General features: G+C 41.4%; 1 protein-coding gene and 1 long non-coding RNA gene across 5 annotated transcripts in view; one reads left to right on the top strand and one right to left on the bottom strand.

The window, feature by feature from the left end:
• Nucleotides 1-275: 275 nt before the first annotated feature.
• Nucleotides 276-7,775, bottom strand: LOC110290485 (uncharacterized). The gene is made up of 3 exons (XR_002377442.3): nucleotides 7,704-7,775; nucleotides 657-930; nucleotides 276-333 (listed from the first exon to the last, which is right to left on the bottom strand). It is a non-coding gene; the product is annotated as an uncharacterized LOC110290485 (long non-coding RNA).
• Nucleotides 7,776-7,897: 122 nt separating this feature from the next.
• The window catches only part of Ckap5 (cytoskeleton associated protein 5), a 92,860-nt gene continuing 80,849 nt past the window's right edge, over nucleotides 7,898-19,908 (top strand). For 2 of the 4 annotated variants that reach the window (XM_021156963.3, XM_085834647.1), the window contains exon 1: nucleotides 7,898-7,973. The gene's annotated coding sequence lies outside the window, so the exon portion shown is untranslated. Of the gene's footprint in view, nucleotides 7,974-8,184; nucleotides 8,204-18,940; nucleotides 19,031-19,908 lie in introns of those variants that run through there. The other 2 variants (XM_085834649.1, XM_085834648.1) reach the window with 2 other exon arrangements.

Below are 19,908 nucleotides of genomic sequence, written 5' to 3'. Positions count from 1 at the left end.
CACTGACCACGCATAGGCAGGTGGTGGTGGTGCAGGGAATAGGGGCAGATGGATGGATCTGTAAATTCAAGGCCAGTCTGATCTGCACAGCAAGGTCCAGGCTAGCCAGGGCTGCATAGTGTTGTGGGGAAGCTGAGGAGATGCCTCAGACAGTAAGTAAAGTGCTTGCTGTGCAAGCAGGAAGACCCTGAGTTCAATCACTAACACCAACAGCTGGATACGGTAATTTATACTTGCAATCTCCGTGTTGGAGATGGGGAGACGGGAGGAGCCCTGGAGTTTCCTAGGCAGCCAGTCCAGCTCCATTGGTGGTCTCCAAGTTCAATAAGAGCCCTGTATTTAAAAAAAAGGAAAAAAAAAAAGGTAGAGAGCAATTGAGGAAGACAGTTGATGTCTACTTCTGGTCTCTACATGCATGCACAACACATGTATATACAAAATTACAGTCTAAGTCTAACAACATACTACACAATTTATGTGTTGATTACCTATTTCTCCTCACTATAACATGAACTCCTTGAGTGGAGGGAATTTTTGTTATGTCTGTTTTGTTCACTGTCTAGTCTAAATGCCTAAAACCATCCCTCCACAAACTAGGTATTCAGTAAATATTTGTCAAATAAATAAGTGAGTAGATTCTGATATCTAATACATACCTCCTAATAAGGTTGAAGACAAAAAGATTTTGCCGTCTTCTTCTAAAGCTCATCAGAACCCAGACAACGCACATCCTTTATTGAGCAAATCTGAGGTAATCATCTGTCTCTCCTTTAAGTGCATTCTTATTATGTCTGACAATACTTAAATAAACCAGGTACTTGGAGAACACTGTTTCTGTATATTCCTCTCCATTGTCCAAAGATCACTGTTTGCTTTGACTAGTTCTGTAGCAGCCAGCGGCCATGAGTTACTGGGTTCCTGAAAGGAAAGCTGGGGATGGATAGGAAGGACGGTGAGAGAAATAATGAGCCAAGACAAAGGTCTCCTATAGCGGCTCAATGTTTTAATTCTAAGGTCTGATTTTTAAAGGGGGGAACCCATCTCCCACCATGCCAGGATCTTTGTCAAGAAAATCAGCTCAGCTGCTCAGCAGGTAGTGGCTTCTTGCAAGAAGCTGTATATGTGGAAGGACTTCACCTAGGTTGGAAGATTCCACCCTAGGGGCTAGCCAACTGTGGCAAAACAAGGTCTGATTCAGCCAGCTCAAGGCTGGGCCCAGTTCCTCCCTTTTTACTTATTAAAAATTAGCTGGTCTGGGGCATAAGATTTACTTATGTTCCATGGTCCTGCCTGGGAATTATGGTGGCTGGTGGCCGTGCTTGGCTTAAGACTAAGCCTAGACTCTCTCTTACCTGTCCCAGAGGCCACGAGCAGCTTGCTTGTGTTTATTTGCACAAACACAGCCTTTTAGTGTTTATTATGAACAAACACAGTCTCTTGGCACATGCCTCTGTCTTAGGTTGATAAGAGTTATAGAACTGAAGGTCCTGAGTTCAAATACCAGCAACCACATGGTGGCTCACAACCACCTGTAATGAGATCTGACTCCCTCTTCTGGTGCATCTGAAGACAGCTACAGTGTACTTATGTATAATAATAAATAAATCTTTGGGACAGAGCAAGCAGGGACTGAGCAAGTGGGGTTGACCAGAGTGAACAGAAGTCCTAAAATTAAGTTCCCAACAACCAGATGAAGGCTCACAACCATCTGTACAGCTACAGTGTGCTCATATACATAAAACAAACAAACAAACAAATAAATCTTTTTTTAAAAAGTCATAAAATTATCAGTTGCCTATCGTTGGCTGCTGGCCCTCATAGCACACCGTTTTCCCATTCAGACCAAAGCCACAATATACACTCAATGCATAGCGATGAATAACTGCCATAACTGAGCTCTGCTGAAAGCGAGCCTGTATGGAGATAACACATCTGCTTGATATACAAAATCAAAAGTTAAAAGCAACAGGATTAAGGTTGTCTGTGGGGATGTCCCAGGTATTCAATTCAGTTGCAAATTAGCAAGAATCAGACCCACACTGGCCTCCCTGTGTGGGAGAGGTAGCTTTGAGAATCAACAGAAAAAAATGTTACTTCTCAGGTAATTGTGGAGTCTATGCTCCAAATTAACTCAGCTGGCTGATAAGGATTTTTAGCCATCATCATAACGGAATCACACTTACTAGAAGACCCAGGATCTGTGTCCACTTGACGAACCAATCTTTCAGGCAGCCATCGGGGTCCGTCTTCTTTTTGTGAAAAAACACAAACAAAACCTCTCCCCTATATTAAAATGGAATCTGGACTATTCCACATATTAGTTAGGGGGTCCTGCCATTTAGCCATGGCATATGAGCTGGAAGTGACTGGATGCCAGCGGTGATCTGCTACAGACTGACTTTTAGCATCAGTTTGCAAAAAATTTAAGACAAGAGCAAGATGTGCTTTTGGTGACCTTGGGCGGGTGTAATTCCCCCCCCCTTTTTTGTTTTTGTTTTTTTTTGTTTGTTTGTTTGTTTTTGTTTTCTGAGACAGGGTTTTTCTGTATAGCCCTGGCTGTCCTGGAACTCACTTTGTAGACCAGGCTGGCCTCAAACTCAGAAATCCGCCTGCCTCTGCCTCCCGAGTGCTGGGATTAAAGGCGTGCGCCACCACGCCCGGCCCCTTTTTGTTTTTTAAAGAAGATATTGTTTTAAAGTTCCCCAATACCTTGTCCTTGAGAATTGTAAGGAATCCCAGTAATATGGGTAACATTAAGTTGTTGACAAAACATCTCAAATGCTTGACTGTAATAACCAGTTTCATTATCTGCTTTAATCTGATTTGGAATACCAAGCACAGAAAAATAATGCAGGCAATGACCAATTGCATTTTTAGTTGCTTCTCCTGTTAAGGCAATTGCAAATAGAAAGCCTGATTAGGAATCAATAGTTACATTGCATATTTTATTTTTCTAGAATCAGAAATATGAGTATCCATTTGCAATAATTGATTAAGTATAAGTCCTCGAGAATTGATACCATTATGTGGAACAGGTAGAAATTGAGGACACTGAGAACAAGTCTTTACAATTTGACATGCACATTCTCTAAAAATACCAAATTATCATCTCAAGCCATTACTATTTTGATGATGTAAAGAATGAGATTATATGGCCAATTGTTCTTGTGTAAGGCCTATAATCTGCCTGGGATACAAATCTGCTGTGGAATTGCCTTAAAGGGTCTTGTCCAGGCAGTCCAGGATGAGTTCTTAAAATGTCCAAGGACAGTCCTCTAAAAGAACAGTACTTTCTCTTTTTTTTTTTTTTTGGTTTTTCAAGACGGGGTTTCTCTGTATAGCCCTGGCTGTCCTGGAACTCACTTTGTAGACCAGGCTGGCCTCGAACTCAGAAATCTGCCTGCCTCTGCCTCCCGAGTGCTGGGATTAAAGGCATGCGCCACCACGCCTGGCCAGTACTTTCTCTTAACTTGAGTTGTATATGCATAAACAATTGCAAATTTTGAGAATTCGAAGTATCTAAAAATGGAACAATTTCAAGCAATTGTAAGCCCTAAGCTATATAGATATATAAGCTATCAGTATACAAATTAAAAGCTTGATTTTAACACTTTAAAAACAATGACTATAGGGCTGGAGAGATGGCTCAGCGGTTAAGAGCACTGACTGCTCTTCCAGAGGTCCTGAGTTCAATTCCCAGCAAACACATGGTGGTTCACAACCATCTGTTATGGGGATCCAATGCCCTCTTCTGGTCCGTCTGAAGACAGCAACAGTGTATTTATATACATGAAATAAATTAATCTTTTAAAAAAAACCAACAGTGACTATAGCACATAGTTCAATTATTTGTGCTGAAGTAGAGGGAAACTCACGAGAATAAACATGTGATCCAATCACATATACTTCTCTCCCATAGAAGGGCTGTTTATAAATACAATAGATGCATTCTTTATGGGATGCATGCATAAATTTACAGGAAATACAAAAGCATCCGTAGAAGCAATTTTAACAACTTTTCTTTTGGATAATTATTATCAATTTTGCCTAAAGAGTTTGCCATGCAGTATGCCAAAGATCAGTATTCTGCAGTAACCAATTTAATTGCTGTTTGAAACAAGGAATAGATGTCTCCTCAGGTTTTTAAGACATTCTTTCCAAAATACCTTTATGATTCTATCCCACAATTTTTTCTTAACACCACAACAGCTTCATGATAGGATGTTAAAACTTTACTTGGAGACGAGGAAAGATGAATCCACATTAATCTCTTTTGCCAAAGAATTGCTGTGAGCACATTGAGTAGCAATAACTAAAATAAACAGCTAACAGTTGATTACACAAGCTCTCTGTCTCTCATCTGTTAGTTTGCATCCCCCTTGACAACATCCAACAAAGGCTTAAGTCCTCCTGTGATGAGCTTATGGTGAGGTCTTAGCCAATTAATATCTTCTGGAAGCTTTTGAAAATAATTTGAAGTAAACAAATCATCTTTTCTTTCTTGAATTTTCTGTGCCACAACCTTTCTAGAATATAACTGAAGCCCCAAATATTGAAAAAGATATTGCCTCTGAATCTTTCTTGGAGCTACAACTACTCCCCAAAACTTTAAAGCTTGTTTGTATAAAAGCAAAGGTTTGTAGTAAATTTTTCTTCAGAGGAATTAGCTAATAGTGTCCTCCGAGCTCCGCGAGTTGACAAAGTTGCAGTAGACAGCAACCCAAGCACACCACTTCAGCTTAAGCATGAGGCCGCACATGCTGAAAATCATGCCGAGAAGATTCATGTAGTCCCGAGTCGGGTCATCCAAAGCCGGGTTGCACTCGCGCAGAGGTGGCTGATACCTCAGCACTTTGTCGGGCCTTCGTGGGTCAGAAATATTGTTGGTGGACATAGCAAACTGAAGACGAGGTAAAACCTTTCAATGATTACAAACTCACTAGAAGCAGACCCTTTACAACTATCAGGATGCAAAGGAAAAAACAACCTTCCAAATCAATAATAATTCTAAATAGAGTAGGCAGTTCAGATTGTAATGCCGTTACAAGTTCCACAGCCTCACGGACCTTTCATTAATCTTGAGTTTAAACTTTATTTTGAACGACACCTGGATAGATCTGCAATAATGCTATTTTGGCTTAAAAATAATTCCCTGGAGGCGAGGATAGGCCCCCCAAAACTTCCATAGACAGTGTTTGCAAGTCAAAAGAAACACCACACAGGCCTCACTGAGGCTGCTCTGAACTTTGCATTAACTCAAATATAATTATTTCTTAATCTGAGCATACTGCCTGAGTCCTGGCCCAAAGATTACAGCTCCTGCAGTGAGGACAGATTCCAGGGGAGCAATTCTACTGTCTGTCTTTGCTTTCTATGGCCGGGTGGCCACGGCAAGCTGCGTTAGTGTTCTCATAAGACAATTGTGTAACAAAGGGAACCCCTGCTTGAGGGTCTCCAAAAATTCTACTTAGCTGCTTTTAGTAGCCTACCCACAAACTCCTTGAGAGCACAGTTCCTCTCCTTCCTTACATGTAACTCTGTCCTTCCCACCTCTCTTTCACTCCTTCCTCTCTTGCCCCTGTAGTCTCATTCTACAGAAAGCAATTCCCAAATCAATACCACTTAAGACCTAATCTAGTCTTCCAGCTTCTTTCGTAAGCCTACTTAGATGATTCCATTTAAACGTCTCGTTGGTACCTGAGAGTAAACAGCTTAAAACTGGCCTCTCCTCCCTTCCTGTGAGACAGGCCTCTCCTGATTTTCCACTTCCATTTGGGCAGTAACAGCCCTCCCAGGCTCTGGGCTCTAATCCTGACTCTTTCTTGGACTTATTATTCAAAATAGGGCCCATCTCTGCTGTGATGGCTGTTTCTGGTTGTCAACTTGACTACATCTGGAATGAACCACAGTGCAGAAATGGGAGGACATATCTGTGATCCAGATCTTGAGGTTGGAAGACACAGGCTTCTGACCTGTATCTTGACATGAAGATCTTGAGGCATAATGGCCATGAAAAGCTGAGGCCCAGGCAAGGTAGTACACCCCTTTAATCCCAGGAGACTGGGACTCTGGTGAACTCTAATACACAAGTTGGTACCTAGAGTGCAGTGTTCTATGGATATCCCATAATTTATATGGCCATGTGATTTCCAAATTTCTGTTTCTAATATCCCAGTGGCTCAGTAACATTCTTACACTTTTTGTATATGTGCATAATAAATGCCTCTTAGTAGCATTACTGAGCTAGAGAATCTGTAGATCTCGAAATTGTCCTCCTAGAAATTTGCACTCAGATTTAACAGTGAGGTTGAGCATTTGTGTCTCCAAATCTTCTTTGTTTTGAGACAACATCCTACAGCCCCGACTGGTTTCCAACGCACTACATAGCTGAGGCTTGCCTCAAATCCCATACTCTTGCCTCTACCCTAGAGTGCTAAAATTACAGGTGCGACCCACCATACTCACATCTTTCTTCTCTAACTCTTGGGTGTTTGTTTCTTTGTTTGTTAGGTTGGTTTTGGTTTTTCAAGATAAGGTTTCTCTGTGTAGCCCTGTGTAGTCCTGGAACTTGCTTTGTAGACCAGGCTGGCCTTGAACTCAAAGATCTCTCTGTCTCTGCCTTGTTATATAAATCCTCACATTAAATTTGTAAAAAAAAAAATCATTGTTATATTATAGTCTAATATTTATAGAAATGTTGGATATTGATTCAAGAAAGAATTTTAGCTGGGTGTGGTGTTGCACGTGTCTGTAATCCCAATACTTGGAAGGTGTAGGTAGAATGATGCTACAAATTTGAGGCATCTTGGTCTATGTGCCAGTTCCAGGTTAGCTTGGACTACAGAGTGGAACCTTGTCTCAAAGACTAAAACAGTGCAGGCAAGATGGCTTAATGAATAGAGGTGTTTGCTGTCAAGTCTGGGGACCTGAATTTGAGTTCCTGAAGCCATATTGTGGAAGGAGAGGACCAGTGCCTAGCAAGTTGTCCTTGAACTTCCTTGTACCACCACCCCATAGTGCACATAAATAAAATGTAGTAAAATCGATTTTTGACAATCATATTTCATCCAATGAATCCTCTCCTTTGCATAAGCACAAGCATTTGTGAAGTAAATCTTGTAGATCATAAAGGCCATTCCTAGACTCTCAGCTTGTTGTACTAAATCCTTACATTAAATTTGATTTTTTGTTTGTTTGTTTGTTTGGTTGGTTTGTTTTTTTGAGATAGGATTTTTCTGTCTGACCTGGAACTGGCTCTGTAGACCAGGTTGGCCTCGAATTCAGAGATTTGCTTGCCTCAGATGGGATCAAAGGCGTGTGCCACCACGGTCTTTAATTTAAACTTGTAAGGAAATTTAAATATTTACATTAAATTTGTAAGGAAAACATAATTATCCCATTTCCTACACACACACACACACACACACACACACACACACAAAACCGAGGTCCAGATCAACTGAGAAAAGTGATTTGTTCAAAAGAAGTCCAAGACTACAATTTAGCATTCGAGGCTCCTTCCACTACATCTCAGTTGCCTCTTGCTTCCCTCTCAGCACAGAATGATTGCAAGCTCTCAAAAAAAAAAAAAAAAAAAAAAAAAAAAAAAAAAAGGGTGTGGGAGGGAGATGTTGACAGCAGTTTAAACATCAGTAGGTAAAGGCAACGTGATCATGGCTGGAAATGCAGAGTTTCCCACACACCTTTCGCTCTTCTATCAGAAGCCTTGGTAGCCATTCCTCCAGCCACTGGGTGACAAGCACCTGACGCTTGCAGCCCTGGGAAACGCAGCTGCGCGCGTTCCCTTTAAGGCCGCAGGCGGCGCGTGCCCACAGCTCTTTCAAACGGACCAATAAAGGAGCGATAGGCGGTTCTTCGAGGACCAATGAACAACGAGGACACTGCGGGGTGTGCGGCGGCCCAAGCGGTTTTAAACGGCTTAGAGCAGGCCCCTCGGTTCTGACCCGGCAGAGGTGAGTGGGCGGTGGGTCTCACCTGCCGGCCTGGACCCTGGGGACCCGGCGTCGCGCGCGCTAGAGGACCCACGGCCGCGGGCGGGGCCCCCGCGGACGCGCGCCTCCGCGTTCTCGCGAACCCGGCAGGTCTGAGGCGGCGGAGCGGGGCGGAGGCCTGAGAGCCCGCGGCTGGCAGGGCGGGGGGCGTGGGCGCTCGCTTGTGTTGGTGACCCGGGCTGGGGGTTCAGGTGAGCAGAGCACGCGGCGTGGGAGCTGCTGCAGCTTCCGAGGTTCGCTGGCGGCCCCGGGCGGCGCCTGAAGGCTGAGCTGTCCGAGGCCGGGGCGGGGGCCCTGCCGGCAGGCCCTTGGTGGAGTGCGCCTCGCGGAATTGTTAAATGAATGAACAAGAGCACGGGAGGGCTGTGGTGGGTGTGAAGGGCCTAGTTGTCTCCTCCGAGCCGGGATCAGAGCCTGGTGCCCGGGCCTGCCTCCATCCCTGCGTCCACTACCTGTAATGATTTTGTAAGGATGCTGTTCATTCGCCGCCCCGCCCTTGGTTTTCTCCCTCAGAAAGTGTCTGCAGAGTTCAGGGATTTTGCAGCTCTGAAGGTTTCCGGCATCAGTACAATAGCCAGCAGGGTAGGTGAGCCAGGCCTTGCCGCTAGGTGAATGAGATTCTCACTTTTTAGCGCTTAGCAAATCCTTGTTGAGAGAGCTGCCCAAAGTCGTGGTAATTGCTATGCAAGATTGAATGCATCCCATTTTGTTTCTTGCGGAGGGCAGGATGAAAGAGATGTTGCCAGAGAGGCTGCTGTGTGTTAAAGAATATATTCTTGTTGATGAATCTTAACAATGAGTTTCTGATTCAGCACCAGTAGAGGTTTTGCAGAACTTGTCCCAAATTTATGCATGACTCTTAATTCTCCTAGGAACCAAGGCATTAAATCTTGGCCCAGATAGGATGCTTGTATTACATTATGCGTAATTATAGAACTGGAAACTCATTTTTAGAAAGGTGAAATCTTTTTTTCTCCATTTTCATCACCCCGAAAACTACTTTTGTGACCTAAAGAGCGAGAATATAAATCATGTTAATGGTCATTTGAGACTTTTCTAAAGTGACTGGTCAAGTACGGTTTAATAAAGAGAAAGTCAAAATCAACTTTTTTTTTTTCCAATGTAAGTTAAATCATGGTAGTAAGCCTGTAATGAAAAAATCGTACACAAAACTTTTGTTTAAATTTTTTTTTACATGGAGCTGGAGAGATGATTCAGTACTTAGGGGGCAATGGTTGCTTTTCAAAGGAGTTGGGTCTAGTCCCAGCAGCCACAACCATCTGTAACTTAAGGACCATAGGGACTGACGCCCACTTCTGGCACACACACACACACATATACACACCGGCAAAACACCTATACATATACATATTTTTAAGGACCTTTTATGTTTATTTTTGTGAGTGGGTGCATATGCTTGGTGTCAGGTAAATTGCCTGAAGTCTATCGTGTGGGTCTGGGGACCAAACCTTAGTTGTCAGGCGTGGCAGAAAACACCCTTACCATTTAACTCTCCTCTCTGATCCCAACATTTTTACATATGTTTTTAATGCTGTTCACATAAGGAGGTGGCAAGCAAAGGTATTCCATTACAATATGCCAAATACTTTCCTCTCTTTTAAAGTTTGGATTATCAATTTTGAATTATGTGGAGTGGTGTGTGGTAATTCAGCAGTAGCAGTTCAGTTTGGAAAGAGCAATTAAAAATAATTAACTTATTTCTTTTTAAAGATTTATTTATTTATTATATGTAAGTACACTGTAGCTGTCTTCAGACACTCCAGAACACAGAGTCAGATCTCGCTACAGATAGTTTTGAGCCACCATGTGGTTGCTGGGATTTGAACTCCGGACCTTCGGAAGAGCAGTCGGGTGCTCTTACCCACTGAGCCATCTCACCAGCCCAATAATTAACTTCTTTAACAATAGCTTTGGATAGTGTTAAAATATTTTTTCCCAAGATTTATTTTATGAGTATTCGTTCTGTATATGTATGTGCAGCATGGATGTGCTTGTCCCCACAGACTTCCTTCAGAAGAAGGCATTGAATTCCCTGGAACTGGAGTCACAGATGCTTATAAACAGACATGTGGGTGCTGGGAACCAAACTTGGGTCCTCTGCAAGAGCAACAAGTGTACTTAAGTTTGAGCTGTTTCTCCAGTTCCCAGTGGTTAAAAATCTTGATGAAGATGAAAACTTGCAAGGCATGATGGTTCACACCTCTAAATTTTAATATGTGGGAGACTGAAGCAGGAGGATGGCTGTGAGCATGAGACTAGCCTGGGCTACATAGTTAGTTCCTGGCCAAAATAGATTGCAGAGTGAGACTGTCTCAAAAAAACAGCAAAAACCTAACAAGAGCAAATGAAAACTTTTTAATTTAGTAAAGCCAGGCTGTCTAGTGCTCTGCGAGATTGATGGCTGTTGGATATTAAACATTATACTGGATTCAAGGAGCACATTTGTGAGCCTGGGAAAAAAAAGCACCCAAGGGAGTTTAACAGATTTATCTTTTGAACAATTTACGATAGTACATTATAGTTTCTATAATCTCTCTAGCTTAGCCTGGGGCCTTGAACAAAGTAAGATTCTTAAATATGTTTACTACCAGTAGCTAATTATGATGGTTTGTATATGCTTGGCCCAGGGAATGACACTATTAGGAGGTGTGGCCTTGGTGGAGTAGGTGTGACCTTGGTGGAGTAGGTGTTTTACTGGGGACGTGGGCTTTAAGACCCTCATCCTAGCTGCCTGGAAGCCAGTCTTTTCCTAGTGGCCTTCAGATGAAGATGTAGAACTCTCAGCTCCTCCTGCACCTTGCTTGCCTGGATGCTGCCATGCTCCCACCTTGATGATAATTGACTGAGCCTCTGAGCCTGTAAGCTAGCACCAATTAAATGTTGGCCTTATAAGAATTGCCTTGGTCATGGTATCTGTTTACAGCAGTAAAACCCCAAGATAGAAGTTGGTTCCAGGGACTGGGGTAATGCTGTGATAGGCTTGACCAATACTTTTGTTTGGGAAAATGTAGATTTTAGGACTTAAGATTTGGAAAGCAGTAGAATCCTTTAATTGGGGCTTAATGGGCTATTCTAGTAGGAATATGGAAGACTTTGTTGCTGAGAATAATTTGAACTGTGCAGATCTGGCCCAAGAGGTTTCAGGAGAAGGATTTCAGTATGTGGAGTAGAGACTGTTTTTGTGGTATTTTGGTTAAGAATATGGCTACTTTTTACCATTGTCTGAAGAGTCTGCCTGAGGCACAGGTGAAGAGATTTAGCTTGCTTTGAAGAAGGAAGTCTAAAAAACGGCCTGGTATAATTATTCTGTTGTGTGGTTAAAAGTATGGTTCAAGGGCTAGAGAGATGACTCAGCGGTTAAGAGCACTGACTGCTCTTCCAGAGGTCCTGTGTTCAAATCCCAGCAACCACATGGTGGCTCACAACCATCTGTAATGGGATCCGATGCCCTCTTCTGGTGTGTCTGAAGATGGCTAAAGTTGTACTCATCATATATATAAAATAAATAAAATCTTGGGGGTGGGGCGGAAACATATGGTTCAAGTATTAAAGGGGCTCCAGGAAGTGAAATGGAGCTGAATCCTATGTTCTAGGGGAGAACAGATTAAGGGAGTGGGATTTTGGGGAAAGATAGGTGCAGGCATGGTAGTACACACCTTTAATTCTAGGAGACAAAGCCAAGCAATTCAAGGCCAGCCTGGAACAAGTACTAGGTGAAGGAAAGCTTGAGTCCAGGTGGGGTGATACTTGTTTTTAATCCCAGCGTTCAAGAAATGGAGCCATACAGATCTCAAGGTCAATCTACAGAGCAAGTTTCAGGACAGCCACACTTAGGCAGTGAGGTACTTAGAAAATAGAAAGCTGGTAATAGAATAAGGGAGGCCATGTTCCAGCCCCAGCAAGCAGCAGAACTCGGCAGCTTGAGTTCTGAGACAGATTATGCAACTTGCTCAGAGTCATATGACTTACAGAACCTGAATTTAAATGCCAGGGTCTATGCTCTTAGGGTCATCATATATAAAGTAATGGCTGTTTTAAAAAAATTCAAGAACAGATTTAGAACATGCATACTCCCCTTCCTTGATGTATCTACCAGAGATAAGAAATATGGATAACAGGCATGGTATTATTTTAGGGAGCCAGTTGAAAATACAGCAGTGTTTACTTTATGGGCAGCTGTGAGTGTGGTAAGACAGGGAGAAGCTTAAAATTGGCAGTTGTGTATAGCTTTGAGATAGAGGAATCTTGCTGTATAGCCCTGGCTGGCCTAGAATTCCCTACGTAGATTAGGCTGGCCTTGAACTTGGGGTCCTCCTGCCTTTGACATCTCTATGCTGGGCATTACAAATGTGTACCACCCTGCCAGCTTTAAAATTGAGATGTTAATCTAATTGTGATTGTTTCTTGGTGGTTAGTGTTAGAGAGGTATGAAGTTTTGAATGATTCTCATGCTCTTACATCTTGAGTTCAAAGATGTTGCTTAGGTTTTGGTCTTTTTTTTTTAATTTTTATATTTATTTTATATGTGTGTTTGCTTGCATATATGTATGTGTACCACATGGTGTCTGGTGTCCACAGAAGTTATCTAGATGATAGTGTTAGGTCCCCTGGAACTGGACTTTGGACTTGCAGGTGGTTGTAAGCTACCACGTGGGTGCTGTGAACAGAACCAGGGTCCTATGCAAGAACAGCAAGTGCTCTCAACTGAACCATCTCTCCAGCCCTACTTAGGTTGTTAGCAGTGCACTTATCCTGACTACTTAATAAACTTTTAAAACATTAAGTTTCTTCCTTTTGGCCTTCACTTTTCCTGTTTTCTGCCTAGAATGTCCCAACCCACTTTGCCTTTATCTCAAACCTATGTTAACAGGCTTACTACACATTTACTTCATTGTTTTCTATGGTCCCAATTAGAATAGCTATCTTGGTGCCTTTTACCTCATTTCTCTCTGTTTCACGTATTATTTGATTGGGTTTTTTTTGTGTCAGAATTCCTCACAGAAATGAAAGCAGAGTGTACATGTTTTTTCTCTGTGAGGTTATATTAGTATGTTACACAATGCCTGGAACAAAGTAGGTTGGTCAGTGCGCATGATAGAGCTCACCTGCCAGTACTTAGATGTTAGAGGCAGGAAGAACAGGAGCTCAAGGTTATTCTTGGCTGTTAGGAAGTTTGAAGATAGCCTGAACTGTGTGCCCACTTAGGACCTAAGTTCTCTCTCCTGGACCCACATGGTGGAAGAAGAACCAACTCCTATTGAAGGAGAATCAATCTCCACATGGATGCTGAAGTGGTGTACTTGTACACACACAAACACATACACTAAATAGTTGACTTTTTTGGTTTGTGTGTTTGTTTTTACCTTTTTTTTTTTTTAAGCAACTAAAGTAAATGGTAGAAAAGTCTTGAACAAAAGTAGTCTAAACTGACAAAGTCTTCTGTATGTGATGAAGCTAAACAAAGACAAAGTGTAACTATGTGTCAGTGTTTGTTATCTTTGGATGAAAAATATCTCAACAGATAAGCTCAGAAGTCTTCCACTAAGAAAACTAGAGAATTCTTAGGTTTATGTTTGTGTTGCTTGTGTGGAAGTGCCTAGGCCCTCATAAAGCCTTCACTTAAGTGAGAACAGTAGGGCTGGTAGAACCCTGGACTGCTGTCTTCATGGGCCTGTGTTCTCTTGTGCTGTGGTACGTGGGCACTTGAGTCCGGATTAAAAACAAAAAATAAAGAGTAGTTTTACTGCCTTAAAATTTCTCGGCATTTCACTTATTTTTTTCTTTTTTCATACTGACAACCATTCATCTTTTTACTGTCCTTGTAGTTTTCCTCTCCCAGAATGTCATACGTAACTAGAGTCATTCTATACTATGTACTGTGCTCAGACTGACTTCTTGAAAGATTAGGTTCATAGAGAGTTTTTGTTCATTTTTTGAAACAAAGTCTGATGTAGTCTAGGCTGGCACTGAACTTACTGTGTAGCTGAAACTGACCTTCAACTCTTGGTGCTCCTGCCTCTACCTCTGAAGTGCCAAGGTGTTCAACATCATACTGGGCCAGGAGAACTTTATATGGACCTAGTTTTTACTTCATTTGTGTAAATAAATTTGTTGGATCATATGGTAAACTATGTTTAGGGTTTTTTGTTTTTTGTTTTTTTTTTTTGGTTTTTCGAAACAGGGTTTCTCTGTATAGCACTGGCTGTCCTGGAACTCACTATGTAGACCAGGCTGGCCTCAAACTCAGAAATTTGCCTGCCTCTGCCTCCTGAGTGCTGGGATTAAAGGAGTGTACCAGCACACCCAGCTTATGTTTAGTTTTTGTAGGAAACTGTCAAACTGTCTTCCAAAGTGACTGTACTGCTTTGCAGTCTCATCAGCAATGAATGAGGTTTCCTGTTGCTTCATTCTCGACTGCACTTAGTTTTAGCAAGTTTCTTTATTTTTTTAATTTTCGAACCATTCTAGTAGGAATATAGTGCTCCTATCTTTAAAAATGTTTTATCGTGACATTGACATTTTGAGAGTGATAGTTTTATTGTGTGTGTGTGTGAGTGAGAGAGAGAGAGAATTCTTGAGCAGGCGAGCACAAGCACATATATATTGCCATTGTACATGTGTGGAGGGCCATAGGACAACTTATTAGAGTTGGGATTCTCCTTCAACATGTGAGTTCCAGGGATTGAACTTGGACCATCATGCTTGGTGGCAGCTGATTTTACATATTGAACTGTCTCACTGGCCCTGTTAATGTGATTTTTGTTTTGTTTTGAAGACAGGGTTTTTCTATGTAGCCTTGGCTGCCCTGGAATTTGTTCTGTAGACCAGGCTGGCCTCGAACACAGATCAGCCTGCCTCTGTCTCCCAAGTGCTGGTATTAAAGGCGTGTACTCTCAAGCCTAGCATTAATGTGACTTTTTAAACAGTGCTTTAAGAATACTTTACACTTCCTCAAATCCCTAGAGAGTTAGATTACCCCCTGGTTTGTCTTCAGCATCACTGGCAGTATTAGCCAGGTTAAAGGATAAAATTACTGTTTCTCCTTTTCTATATCTTTTCTTTTAGAAGTGAGTTGCTAACTGCCAGATGCATCCAGCTTTTTGTGATGGTATTGTAATCTATAAAGTTCATAGTGAAGACTCAAAATCAAGTAATACACACATGAAATAACACCTGCTTGGAAATTTTTTTTTCTCAAAAATAATTTTATGGGGCTGGTGAGATGGCTCAGCGGTTAAGAGCACTGGCTGCTCTTCCAAAGGTCCCGAGTTCAAATCCCAGCAACCAAATGGTGGCTTACAACCATCTGTAATTAGATCTGAGGCCCTCTTCTGGTGTGTCTGAAGACAACTACAGTGTACTTACATATAATAAATAATTAAAAAAATAATTTTATGGTGTTTTAAGTAAGTTTTCAGCTGCATGAAGTCCTTTGGTCATGGGTTAGACATGTCTTCAAATCTAGACCATCCTGAAAGTAGGTGAAGGGTTTAGGTGTGTTTCCTGGAGGAAGAAGTATCCATATATTATTTTATTTGGAATTCTGTAAGGAAAATTTATTACTCTTGTTTCATTTATTATTTTCCTGAGGCACTGGGAATTATTCCTAGGCTTTACACATATTAGACAAGTGCTATGCCACTGAGCAGTATCTCAGTTTTCTTTTAAAAACAAAACAAACAAACAAAAACCTTGGTGGCACATGCCTTTAATCCCAGCACTTGGGAGGCAGAGGCAGGCGAGTTTCTGAGTTCGAGGCTAGCCTGGTCTACAAAGTGAGTTCCAGGACAACCAGGGCTACACAGAGAAACCCTGTCTTGAAAAACCAAAAAAAAAAAAAAAAAAAAAAACCAAAACAAAACAAAAAAACTCTTGAATTTGTGATTCTCTAGCCTCTGTTTCACTAGGAGCTGGGTTTATAAGTCTGTGCCATCAGTCCTTTTTTTTTTTTTTTTTTTTTTTTTAAATTCTTTGTGGTGTGTGTATATCACATGGAGGTTAGAGGACAAATTTTGGTAGTCCTTACCTTCTACTTTGGTGGGGTTTTTTTGTTTTTTGCTTCTGTTTTGTTTTGTTTTTTGGCAGGGTCTCTGTTTCTACTTCATTGCCATGGTACTGCAGGCTAGCTGGCACAGCTAATGAGCTTCTAGACCATTCTATCTCCACCTCCCATCTCATTGTAGGAAAACTGAGATTACAGGTGCATGCTACCACATTGAACTTTTTATGTGAGTCCCTAGGACCCTACTTCAGGTCATCAGGAATATGTAACAATTGCTTTTACCCACGGAACCTTCTCCTTTGATCTATCTTATTTTTTTGAGTCAGTCTGTCTTGCTGAACCTAACTTTTGCCCTTTTGGCTAAACTGACCAGTGAACCCCCAGAATCTACTCTGTCCTGTCTTGCTTTTATATAGATGCTGGGGATTAGGCTAAGGTCCTCATGCTTGCTCAGCAAGCACATTCGCTGAGCTGTCTCTTAGCCCCTTGGGTTTTTTGTTTTGTTTTGTTTGTTTTTGTTTTAAGCGCTGACTTATTTTCTGGCACTACAAGATGTACTGGGCTCCTCCTTTATGTTTCCCTAATTCAGCTCCAGAATTAGAATTAGACTGTTCTTTCTTGAGCTCTAGTTCCTTTTAGTGGGTACTTAGAAATCAAGATGCAGATACACAGTATACTTTCCACTATGGCGTATGCCCTGTATTGGTATGCCCTCTCAACTGAAAGAATTAGATAGTATATGTTAATGTCCTCCATGGCATGTAGGTATATATAATTGTCTTTGTATCTCTCCATCTATGTTTACATTAAGATAGACATGCAGTTTATACAGATAAAAAGACATTCCTTTTGACATTCAGAGGAAACTTAGATGTCCTCTTTGTAATTTGCTTTTCACTGAGATTGGTCCCACCCCCTCCCCCCTCCCTATCCTGTTAGCCTCACTGTTGTCCAGTCCCTGATAATACCTTTTAATTGCCAGAAAACATTGTTTTTCTAATTTGGCAACAGTATTTGTTCTTGTTATAGGCCTTGGTCTAGAGGTACATTCAAAACATTACAGTTTTGTTATAGATATGATTGCAAATGAACCATAATAACCTGTATCTTTATGTTTTGTTTTGTTTTAGTCAGAGTTTTTCTGTATAGCTCTGGCTGTCTTGAAACTTGCTTTGTAGACCAGGCTGGCCTGGCACTCAGAGATCTGCCTGCCTCTGCCTCCTGACTACTGGGTCTGAAGGTATGTGCCACCACTTCCTGGCACCTTTTTATCTTGTTAAACACTTTATTGTGTTATGAAAGAGTATAGAACCTTGACATCTTGATTATATTTATTCTTAGTTTTTTGTTACTAATTAAAATAACTTTTTTTAATTTAATTGTGTGGTGGTGGAAACACCTGACCGTAAGGCCAGAAGAGTCAGATGCCTCTAAAGTTGGAGTTTCAGCAAGTTTTTGGATAATTACTATTTCTGTAATACTAAAATAAGACAAACCACTGTTCCTTCATAATGTTTTAATCCAGGGGTAGAAAATAGGACTATAATATTTGTCAATGCTACAGTTATTTTATTACTGAGAAACTTGACATTGAAAACACCTTGTTTATTGGGTAACTGGAGAAGTACCATTTCATAATACTTTAAATGTGGGAAACTTGTCAATATAAACTTATATATAGTTCTGTACATGAGAATACTAAAGTCCCAAAGATAAGATGACTTCTGAAGTGTTAAAGGTAGTTAATGTCAGGAAGAAGTTGTGGAATATTTTTTCTCTTCCTCCCTCTCTCTTTCTCCCACTGTACCACTGGGATTAAAGGCGTGCGCCACCCCGCCCGGCTTACGCACAAGTAATTTTTAAAAAAGAAAGAAAAGCAGTTTTAGTATTCTTGGGTATAGAACCCAGGGAGTCAGACTTGATGAACAAGTTGGAGAGACAGAATTCAGTGAAAAAAATGATACTCAGTGATAATCTTTAAAGATCTCAGAGACCATATATTTGCTCCTTGAGTTTTTGGGTTTTTGTTTTGTTTTGTTTTTAATTTTAGTTGTATGGAGGTCAGAGAACTTTGTAGAGTTCTCTCCTTGCATCTCCGTGTGGATTCTAGAGATTGAAGTAAGGTTGCTAAGGCTTGTTCAGTAAATACCCTTACCTGATGATGGACCAAGAAAAAATACTGCTTATTCCCTGAGATATTAATGCAGTTTCCTTACAAATTTTTCAAGAACTTCCCTTTAAATTACATAGTTGTATATACCAATTGTATTTGTATACAATATCCCTTTGCTTACATAGACTTGTAAATTATTGGTGAATTTTTGAAAGTCCATCTTTTATTCACAAGAGGGGGATTGGTTTTTGGTTTTTTTGTTTGTTTGTTTGTTTTTCTTCCTGTTACCATCCTACCTATCTGATATTACCTGTTTCTTTTGCTGTGAAGGAAGTCTGTGAAAAGACAAGGGGAAGCATTGAAAGCTGCTAGAATTTCTGTGTCTTTATGTTGCAGTTTGAAAATTGCTACTTCTAAGAGAAGTTAATGGGAAAAAAGCAGCTTCCATAATTTACTCTGATGGTTTGACTATTATCTGCAGTAATTTTTTTACAACCTTCGAAAACTTTAGAATTGTGGTATTGCAAACTAGTCATCTTTATTTTTGTGATATTACCTTTATTACTATCAAACCAGAGATCCACTTCCAAGTTGTTCCATTATTTACCTCCTACTTTGAAAAACCTTTGAGCTAGAGGCAGCACATCCTGGGCCTGCAGACCTCTGGGTAAAGGTTGCTGTGGCCCCTTTAAGCGTTCTGTGTGCGTGCAGAGGAGCATTGAGGGTGGGGCGGGCACTCTTGACAGTGGTGCTCCTGTCCCCGCCCCCGTAGGAGGCGGTTCCCAGCAGCTGACTTGCCAATGCCGCCGCCTCCCGCCTGCTACTGGGTATTCTGCTGATCCTGCACGGACATTAGGGCGGACCTCATCCTGCTAGGGTAGCGTAAGTGTCAGACTACAAAAAGGGGGCAAACATCCCATTCTGGTCCGGAAGTCTTAGAGGACAGTACATGGGACTTAACCGGCCTTTCAGAGTATAAGTCCAGGAAGGAGTGAAAACAATGCCCTCTGCAGTGTGCTAAAGCCGGGGCATCAGCTCTAATTGTGGGTGGTGACAGGGCCCTAGGGTGTTTGGATGTGTTGTATTTGAGTGGTTCTGCAGCCTAGTTCATGCTTGAGGTGAAGAGAGGATTGATTTTACCAGAGTTTAACCAGGTGGGACAGGATGGGGATGCAAGCTGAGTTCTTAGTTTGGGATTTAGAGACCTGGCTAGCCTCCGGCATGAGTAAGCTCTAGATTTTCAGTCACCTTGGTAGTGTTGAACAGTAACTCCCAAAGTTGACCTAATTCACAGCGGGTTTAGCTTTCCATCTCCCCAGAGACCTGTGTTGGTATACAGTACCCATTTTGGAGACATTGACAATGATCATCTATTAGAGAGAGTTCAGCTAACCTTCTTTCCTGCTGATAAAATGGCACAATGTAAATGATACATCACTTTATCTGTCTTAGTTTCTGAGGGAATGTTTGGGAGGTCATGATCCCAGAACAAGGAAAGCAACCAAAGTTTGGTGAGATAAATTGCTAGAGAAGCCTTTCAGATTACTCCCTCCAATAATGCAAAATACTTAAGCAAGATGATTAACTTTTGTTCTTATTCTCATTAGTGGGATATCTGGAGGCAGTGAAGGTATTTGTTAGAACGAAAGTGTTGATCGTTTTTGCTTCCTCCACATAGAGATGAGATTCTTTTTGGCCTTGGACAAGTAATAGTAATCTTAAATATTTTATGACAGTTACATAACTTTTTATCCTTTTTT

The sequence above is a fragment of the Mus caroli genome, unplaced genomic scaffold, assembly GCF_978045245.1.
Source record: "Mus caroli unplaced genomic scaffold, Mus_caroli_1 scaffold_2, whole genome shotgun sequence".
NCBI classification, from domain to species: Eukaryota; Metazoa; Chordata; class Mammalia; order Rodentia; family Muridae; genus Mus; species Mus caroli.
This window is presented reverse-complemented; position numbering and strand designations above follow the sequence as displayed.